General features: G+C 41.0%; 1 pseudogene; it reads right to left on the bottom strand.

Moving 5' to 3' along the window:
- Positions 1–6,704: 6,704 nt before the first annotated feature.
- Positions 6,705–7,269, bottom strand: LOC147451794 (uncharacterized; annotated as a pseudogene).
- Positions 7,270–9,121: the final 1,852 nt, after the last annotated feature.

Raw genomic sequence — 9,121 nt, 5'->3', positions numbered from 1 at the left:
CAAATGAAACTTCTTGCTCTTCATGTAGTTCCTATATGGAAATAGAAGCTTTGACACAACCTCCACCCACCATCATACATATCCATACAAACAAGGAAGAGTTTGCACCTCTTGTTTTAAGTTCACCACCTACAACAACGTTGCAAATAAAATCATGGAAGAGTACCTTACCACCCTTGCAACTAGATGAAACGCATAGGGCGATCAAAAACTATTGGTTGAAGCCTTCACCCATAACAACTTGGAACAATTGGTTTCGAAAGGTGACGACATCTTTCCAAAAAGTATGATCTACCCAAGGAAGGGGGGAGTGTTTTCTGACATCCATCATTCACTTGCTTTCCTCTCAACCTTCCTCCCTGACCTCTCAATCTCCAATCCTAGGGAATGTATATATGAAGCCTTATACTCACAAAAACAAGATAAAAAAGTAAAAGAGCAAGATCCACCAAACAATAATGTGGAAACTTACAAGTTCTATACATAACACAAAATCATAAAAACATATTATGCACAAGAACACGACCCTTTTAATATTTGCACTCTAACCATCATCTATCTATGTGTACAGATATGGCTAGTACTGTAATGGAAATGGCCTATGAACTTTGAGAGTAGCGGAATTAGGAAATTAGGTGAAACACTTTTGAGAGATTACTTTGTGAGCATAGCGGATGAACTTAATTGATGGTAGCAACATAAACATGGTACCTAGTTAACTTGGCATGAACAATACTTTTGAAAGAGAGAGAGTTTAGAGAACATGACAATAGTTGAGGACTGGATTCATATGGAGCCGGTCCCCCCTCCAATAGGCATTTGTATTATACTTTCTCCCATCAAGAGAGACTTTGTACAATACAATCTTTGTGTTCCTTGTAACCTAGGTGATGCAATGAAGATGGAAAGCTTCATGCATCACAAGCATAACATAAACTTGAAGAAAGCATTAACTATCCCAAGCCTCAGTCCCAAGGCCGCAAACACCTTCGAAGATGGAGAGAGCAAGCGGGGAATGAGGATAGGGAAGAGGAAGAAGAAACATTCCATAAGAGAAATAAATAGTTCCTCACTTATCATTACTCTTCTTGCTAGCATACATAATAGCATAATAATGAAGATGGAGAAGATGGCAAGCTTAAGCATTGAAGCATGACTCTCGGTTGGATTTGCTTCCATAGCCAAGAGTGTTGGTGTAGGCTTTCACTCTCACAAGCTTGGAGAAGGAGGTGGTGTTCCTCAACTTTCACCAAGTGAGAATGGCCTTGCAAATGAGTGTGTGTGTGGAGTATATCCCCCTAGCATCCCCCTTCCTTGCTTTGGGCGAAATTTCTACATGCTACAAGCTCATTGGACCCCTCTTCCCTTAGCCAATCACATGCAGCATGCAGTCAAGCACATGGGTAGTCTTTTGACAAGTGTCCTCCTTACCCCTTAGAGAGAGAGATCTTGAAAATATCTAGATATTTGTTAGATGGAAGTATAAGCTCATTGGACCCCTCTTTAGCCCAACCAATAGCATTCAAGCACACCATGTGGTTAAGCTTATTGAGAGTCTGACATGTGTCCCATGTGCTCTTTTAGAATTCCCCTAAATTTGAGATTCTTACGCATAGGAAGTTTCTCAAGCAACTTCCTCATTAAGTGTGTAGGTTCTCTTTTTGACTCAAGCATCTTACCCCCCATGCATAGGAAGCTTCTCAAGCAACTTTCTCATTAAATGTGACAAGTACCTCAAGTACCTTAGTCATCAAGCATGACAAGCACCTTAGGTGGAGTTCCCACCTCAAGCACAGCCCTAGCTTGTTTCAGTTTAGGTTGGGTTCCCACCTCAAGCACATCCCTATCTTGCATAAGTTTAGGTCGGGTTCCCACCTCAAGCACAGCCCTAGCTTGCTTAGGTCGGGTTCCCACCTCAAGCTCAACGCTAGCTTGTTTAAGGTGAAAGGACTTTTAACACTAACCATTGGAGGTCTTTAATGAAGCTAACCCTAAGGTCTTTTAAGCTTCATTAGTTAACATTTCTCTTTGACAGACCATCTCTCATTTGGGCCCCTTTACCATTGGCCCCGTGTTGAGATAGATCCGTAAGCACATGTCTATATTCTAACCCTTGTTCCCGTTTCTTATCCCATATTAAATGATCAATTTAATATGAGAAAAATATTTGGGTTGGTTAGATATTAGATATTTAATGACAAGTACACTAGAGTCATCCACTCCTACCTTGGGTGAGAGGTACCCCTCGTTACTTTTCACAAGTGTTTCACATGGTCTTTTCGGTGTTTGCCTGTGAATGGGATTTGGTAGGTACGCTAGCATGTGAGGAATTTCGAGGAGTTAGAATGGCTAATGCGTCTCATGACCACGACTGATCCATATTTAGTAGAGATCGTTTCTCCCATTGCACAAGCCTACCCTTTTGACCAAGATGACTATAGGTGTCTAGTGACCTTCTTAGTAAACATTGGTGCCTATGATGAAGAAGAAGATTTACATGATTACACGGTGTCGTGCAGCTCCGCTTCCATCACAAGAAAATGAGCAAAGGGATGCCAATCAGGTTTATTTGAATCCTACCTGATTATTCAGATATAATAAGGGCTTGCTAACAAACCAATTTCAAGTTAAAAGTGTGCCAGATGCGGCTCTAAGGGCCAAAAGATGTCTTGGTAATGCTAAACAGTGAGTATGCTTGAAGTGGTCATAGCTAGGATTTTATTGATCAAAATTGTAGTACTTGATGTGCTCTACAGGCCTGTCTTTATGGCTCATCAATTGGAGCTACAGATAAGAAGTTATGACAGTTTGAAGTTGAGTCAGTAGCAGATCCGTACCGGAGTGGGGATGCTGATAAAAGGTCAAGGATGATATAAACGCAAGGGCCTGAAGTGCTCACTTCCAGGAGCATGTCGGTCTTTCCAATTTGTCAATCGAGGTTTCGGTTGACAAGATATGGCTAGTTTAAGTATCATCGGGGGCCAGTTTCGTACTGCTCTAGTTGCCTTGATCAGTCAAGTTCATCTGGTTTTTTTTTTGAGCTTCAGCCAGGTTCTGGGAAATGAAGCCATCGGAGCAGAATATATGCCTTGGTCAACACATGTGCCAAGTATGGTGGCAATCGAAGGCCGTCTTCACTAGCAATGTATTTTCAAGTTGGCGAGTATACACATTTAATGCAATGCAGTGCCCGATATGTATGCCAAATGTGGGCTGATACGGAAGCATTTTTTTAACATATAATCTCTTGTCTTGACGGACATGTAAGCCGAATTGTGGGGGAACCAAAGTCGTGCTTGGCATTGCCTTGGTCGGGTTTTGAGACGTGTATGCCTACTATGGTGCCGTAACGAAGGCACAAAAAGATCTTGATGATTTCATAGTGCCGTGCATTGAGTGCAGGCGTTTCTTTTTCGATACGTATGCCCAATCTATGAAGCCAAAAGGGCTACCCACTTAAGTTAGTGGCCGCCCATAATGAGCCCACCAAGTTAATGGCCACCCTATTTTGTAATGGGTGTGTGAAGCCATAAAGAAAAAAGCCATGGCGTGAAGGCAAGGAGGGCGCAGGCAGCGTGGAGGAAGGAGGAAGGAGACGTGCAAGCCGCGGCAGTGCTCAGATGAGCTTGCCCAAGAGACGGAAATTGCAGAGCTTGCCAAGGCGCTCCTATTTCCACTCCCGCTGGATTTGGTGCAAGTTCGAATTCGACTGCCACATCACCAAGGGGCGCTACCCATTAGCGACATCGCTAATGCGTTGGCCGTTTTTAGCAACAAAAGTTTCCCATGCAACCCAAAGTGGGCTATTATGAAAAGGGGAAGCGGCTCTTTTGGGCTCTCTCCTCGACACTCATTAGCCATTATAATCATAAGCTCTCTAAGCCAAAACTCCCCGGATCTCATAAGCCATCATAAGCTCAAGCTCTCTAAACCAAGCCATCATAATCCTCGGATCTCATTAGCCATCATAAGCCCAAGCTCTCTAAACCAAGCTAGCATAATCTTAAGCTCTAAACCAAAGCTTCATAAACGGGCTTATTCCAAATCTCGTGGATCCTCCCTCTTCTTCTCATTCATCTAAGCCATAATCCCTAAGCCGACAACCTTAATCCAAATCGAAACTCCTAAGACCATTTGAAGCCGAAGCTCCCATAGCCATAACGAAAGGAAAATCAACTCTCTCTCAACCTTGAAGCAGCAGAAGGAAAACGAAGCAGATCAAGGCAGTTTTTGGCAGACCCATTAAGGCAAAAGATTTTATTTGGTATTGTTTCGTCGGACCAGACATTATCATCATTACCTGAAGCTTGAATTTCTTAATTAGCACGTGGATTAAGGCATGTTAAACCTTGTAAGGAGCATAAACTCCTCCATTAACATTTGATTAAAGAGGGATACTGTTAAGTATTTGATTTGAGTTATCAGGCTTCAGAATTTGAATCAAATTGTCTCTTTAAAGCTCTGTCCCCATTGATTGTGTCTGCTACAACTCTTTTCCTCGCACCTCTCACAGCCACGGGCCCTATGCCTTCCCGGCTCACCTTTCGAATACAAATTCCCCGACATTCTTCTGCTACAAACGGGAGCGTGGAAGGCCCTGCAAAATACCAAAACTAGATACTATACTCCATAAAACACACAAATTTGCATACCTGACAACCATCCTTGCATATAATCAAGCTGCACACAAGTAGAGAGAGATAGAGAGCGAGATAGAGCGAGAGAGCACATGCAGGCGCACCTGCTAGAGTGGAGTGCTATACCGGCACGGTGAGAGAGGAGAGAGGAGAGGAGAGAAGAACAACAAGGACATTGGGTGCAATCTCCCCCCGTGCAAGAGTGAGTATTTCCCTCTTGCACGTATTTATTTATAGATTTCTGGAATGCCCAAAAATGAGTACAAACTGGCCGGCCGGACATAATTGGCCAAAGGTCATAAAGAGCACTTGAATAATCAAATATACATAAAATGTAATATCCTTCTGCATAATCCATTATCTGTTGATGCTTTTTCCACCTGTCAGCTGCAATAGATAATAAAATATCAATTCTATAACATACTCTCCGTTGGAAAGCAACTGTCCTTAGTTGCGAAGATAAAAATCTGCAAACAATATTGTCAAAAACAATGATTAGAAATTTGTATCAAATAGTAAAAGAAAAATCCATAAAATTAGACACATTGGTTATGCCTGCCGTCATCCACATACTACCTATTCTAGTGTCCCATACCACTAGAATAAGCGGTATATGTCATACCCTGATGAATCAGGATATCATTGGTCACATTGATCAGTGTATAAATCAATTCTCATCGATCTCAAGTTCACTTTCATAAATACTGTCGTGACAGAAAATCATCATATACCAATTCCAAATCCAAATCCAAAAATATCTTTCATTTTCTATACACGAGTAACAAAATCATACCATTTACAGTGGTGGCCAGCCACCACTGCAGCATGATTTTGTGATCGGTGTTACCTAAACCGGCGAATCTACACCCGACGTGCTGCCTAAATTGGCGAATCTGCATTGAATATTGTTTAAAAATCACGAATCTTCCGTTTTATCAATGTGCTGCCTAAATCGGCGAATCTGCACCAAGATGAGTATCTACACACTGTCTAAATCGGCAAATCTGTGTGTCTATGACCAATGGACTAGTCTAGGCATAAATAATAATAATAATAATAAATATAACATTTATCATATGTGTGGGACCAATTTGGAGCATGTTTGAGTAGAAGGGTACTTACAAAGTGTTGTTCACTATCCAAGAGCACCTTAGCTCACATGAGTAGCTGCAATTAGAAGTATACCCTCCTGGTATGTACATCAAATACACAATTCCTCTTTTCATATTTCTTTCAATACAATTAGAAGTGGTGACGGTAGCAGTATTTGAGCATTCAAGTTAGCACATTATGCAAACAAAAGAAATATGAAAAGAGGAATTGTGTATTTGATGTACATACCAGGAGGGTATACTATATTCGAAAATATATATATCATTGTTGGCATATGGAAAGAGGTACAAGTGTTGTAACTAGGAAACTTACACCAAAGTATAGCTAACAGATCCAAAATGTGTTAGTGTGGGTTAATAAATAGTCATGAACTTGCAATGACAACTACAGAAGGGATTAGTATACAACTGAGACAAATGGGAGACAATCAAGAGAAAGAAAAATTTTGCAGGTCTAATTTAATAGCATAGATCAACTAGTGCCATGAACCAGAAGAAATGCAAGATCGAAGCTACGAGTTGTTGCAGTTGGCCAAAGTAAGAGATGTAAGTATGACATTCTTTTGGAATCATTATATGAATCGGACAACTCAATAGAAAAGACAAAATTATGTTGACTACTTACCGAGGTCGATTATGATTAGCATTTGAAATTATGTGTGTGTGTGTGTTTTTTTTTTTCTATTTATTTTGCTTAGATCGTGTAAAGATGATGTAGCCCTGTCTTGTATAAAAGTGTTAGTATACTCAGTCAAATAAGCATTAATGGTATGTTTATAATGAACTTGAAAAATAAACAGTGCTCATTATGGTTTGCATAGCTCTTTCTAAATAAAACAAATAGAGAAAATAACAAAAAAATAAAAATGTGAAAATGGTGAGCAAATCATGTGGGTCAAAGCTGGTTAGACAGATAATGGTATTGCCCTAAAAGTGTGTGCATATAATTTAGATATCAAAAATGTTGTTTAGTTTCGACATTGGATAGGGTTGTTTCGTGATCTTGCACACTCAGTGTCTTCAAGTAGCTTTGAGGTGAACCAACAACAACATTCATGTATTCGAAATGTTACCCTGCATGAACATAATCAAGCATATAATCTTCATCTAGTAAAGGAACCCTACAATCTTGAACATTATTAAGCTCTACATTTAAGCAGAAGCTGGTGTAAACACCAAATTTGTGTTGCTTTTGCAAGGGCATGGTCTAGCGACTATTATAAGAAGATAACTATATAGCAAGGGAAATGATCACTGCCACATGAACAATGTGTACTATGGCAATAGCTGAGGCAATAGCTGGCAAAGACAATGAGGAAAGAAAAACTCTAGTTCCATCCATAAGATTGAAATTGCTTTCAAACATGCTTCCAGATTGACGTTCAAAACTTCAACTAGCACAACTCAGAAGGTTATGCAAGGAGGAGTTGCTCATATCAAATTTGAAGTAGGGAAGTGATGGTAGGGTGGAGGGTGAGAGACTCAAAGTCATCCTTGTCAGCAGAGGACGTCGTCGCCATAGCTTCGCATGATGCACCACCAATATCGTAGCATAAGCTCAAAAAAAAAAAAAACTCCTTTGGCTACGCCATTGCAGCTTTTCTTTTAGGGGGAACAGAGGGAAGGAAGAAAGGTCTATTGCAGAGGGCATGAGTAACAAATCTTTGCTAATCTTCTAGTTTGCAGATGTCTCTATAATTTTGGTCACGAGATGCTCCCTTCGGCGTTGATTGAAAAAGGAAGGGAGAAGGCACGTGGAGGGGAAGAGAAACGCGACAAGGGCCGATGTTTGTGCATGCGCAGACGGTGCATCAGGGCGAACCCTGAGACAAAGAGGGAGAGAGGCTGTGTAGCTTGCGATGCTTTGTATGGAAGCAAAACTGCCTTGCTTCCTTGTTATGCCACTGCGATGGCTTGCTTGTGCCATGCCTTTGTATTGTGCGTCTGCCTCTCTAATTTGTGTTCTAGAAACGGCATGAGCTTCAGAGCATTTGACATAGTTGGCATGCTTGGGGAAACTCGATGTAATATACTGCAAGAGAACACAATATCTAGCATAAACGGACAAATCTGCATACCTGGCAATTTACATAGCACATAAACCACGACGCATGCGAATAGAGAGAGACTGAGAGCGAGACAGAACAAAAGAGCACGTGCAGGCGCACTTCCAACAGTGGAGTGCTACGCTGGCACGACGAGAGAGGAGAGAGGAGAGGAGAGAAAAATAAACAGACACTAGGTGCAATCTCCCCCGTGCAAGAGTGAGCATTTCACTCTTGCACGTATTTATTTATAGATTTCTTGAATGCCCAAAAATGAGTACAAACTAGCTGGCCGGACATAAATGGACAAAGCTCATAAAGAGCACTTGAATAATCAAATATACATAAAATGTAATATCCTTTTGCATAATCCATTATCTGTTGATGCTTTTGCCACCTGTCATCTGCAATAGATAATAAAATATCAATTCTATAACATAAAGATTTGTGATGGGACAACTACCAGATAATCGAGTTAGACTATTGATGATATAATTTAAGCCTTCTTTTGTTTTACATGTCCTTACCAATTATGTGAGCTTGATGACAAGTAGCTTAAGGTGTTTATAGCAGATGCAGCTTGAAGACCGGTTGGCACAGACCGGAGGCTGTGCAGGTTCAGAGGGGGTGGATGTCATGCAACTCCGCTTCCATGACAAGAAAATGAGCAAAGGGATACCAATCAAGTTTATTTGAATCCTACATGATTATTCAGTTGTAAGAAGGGCTTGCTAACAAGCCAATTTTAAGTTAAAAGTGTGCCAGATGCGGCTCTAAGGGCCAAAAGATGTCTTGGTAATGCTAAACAGTGAGTATGCTTGAAGTGGTCATAGCTGGGATTTTATTGATCAGAATTGTAGTACTTGAAGTGATCTACAGGCCTGTCTTTACAGCTCGTCAATTGGAGCCACAGATAAGAAGTTATGACAGTTTGAAGTTGAGTCAGTAGCACATCCGTACCGGATTGGGGCTAATAAAAGGTCAAGGATGATATAAATGCATGGGCCTAAAGTGCTCACTTCCAGGAGCATGTTGGTCTTTCTAGTTCGTCAATCGGGGTTTCGATTGACAAGATATGGATTGTTTAAGTATCACGGGGGCCAATTCCATACCGCTCTGGTTGCCTTGATCAGTCAAGTTCATCTGGTATTTTTTTTGAGCTTCAGCCAGGTTCTGGGAAATGGAGCCGTCGGAGCAAAATATATGCCTTGGTCAATATATGTGCCAAGTATGGTGGCAATCGAAGGCTGTCTTCACCAGCAATGTATTTTCAAGTTGGCAAGTATACACGATTAATGCAATGTAGTGCCCGATATGTATGCCAAAT

The sequence above is a fragment of the Adiantum capillus-veneris genome, chromosome 8, assembly GCF_014529385.1.
Source record: "Adiantum capillus-veneris isolate H3 chromosome 8, ASM1452938v2, whole genome shotgun sequence".
Classification (NCBI taxonomy): Eukaryota; Viridiplantae; Streptophyta; class Polypodiopsida; order Polypodiales; family Pteridaceae; genus Adiantum; species Adiantum capillus-veneris.
Note: the sequence above shows the minus strand (reverse complement) of the source record. Positions and strands in the feature narration are given on the sequence as shown.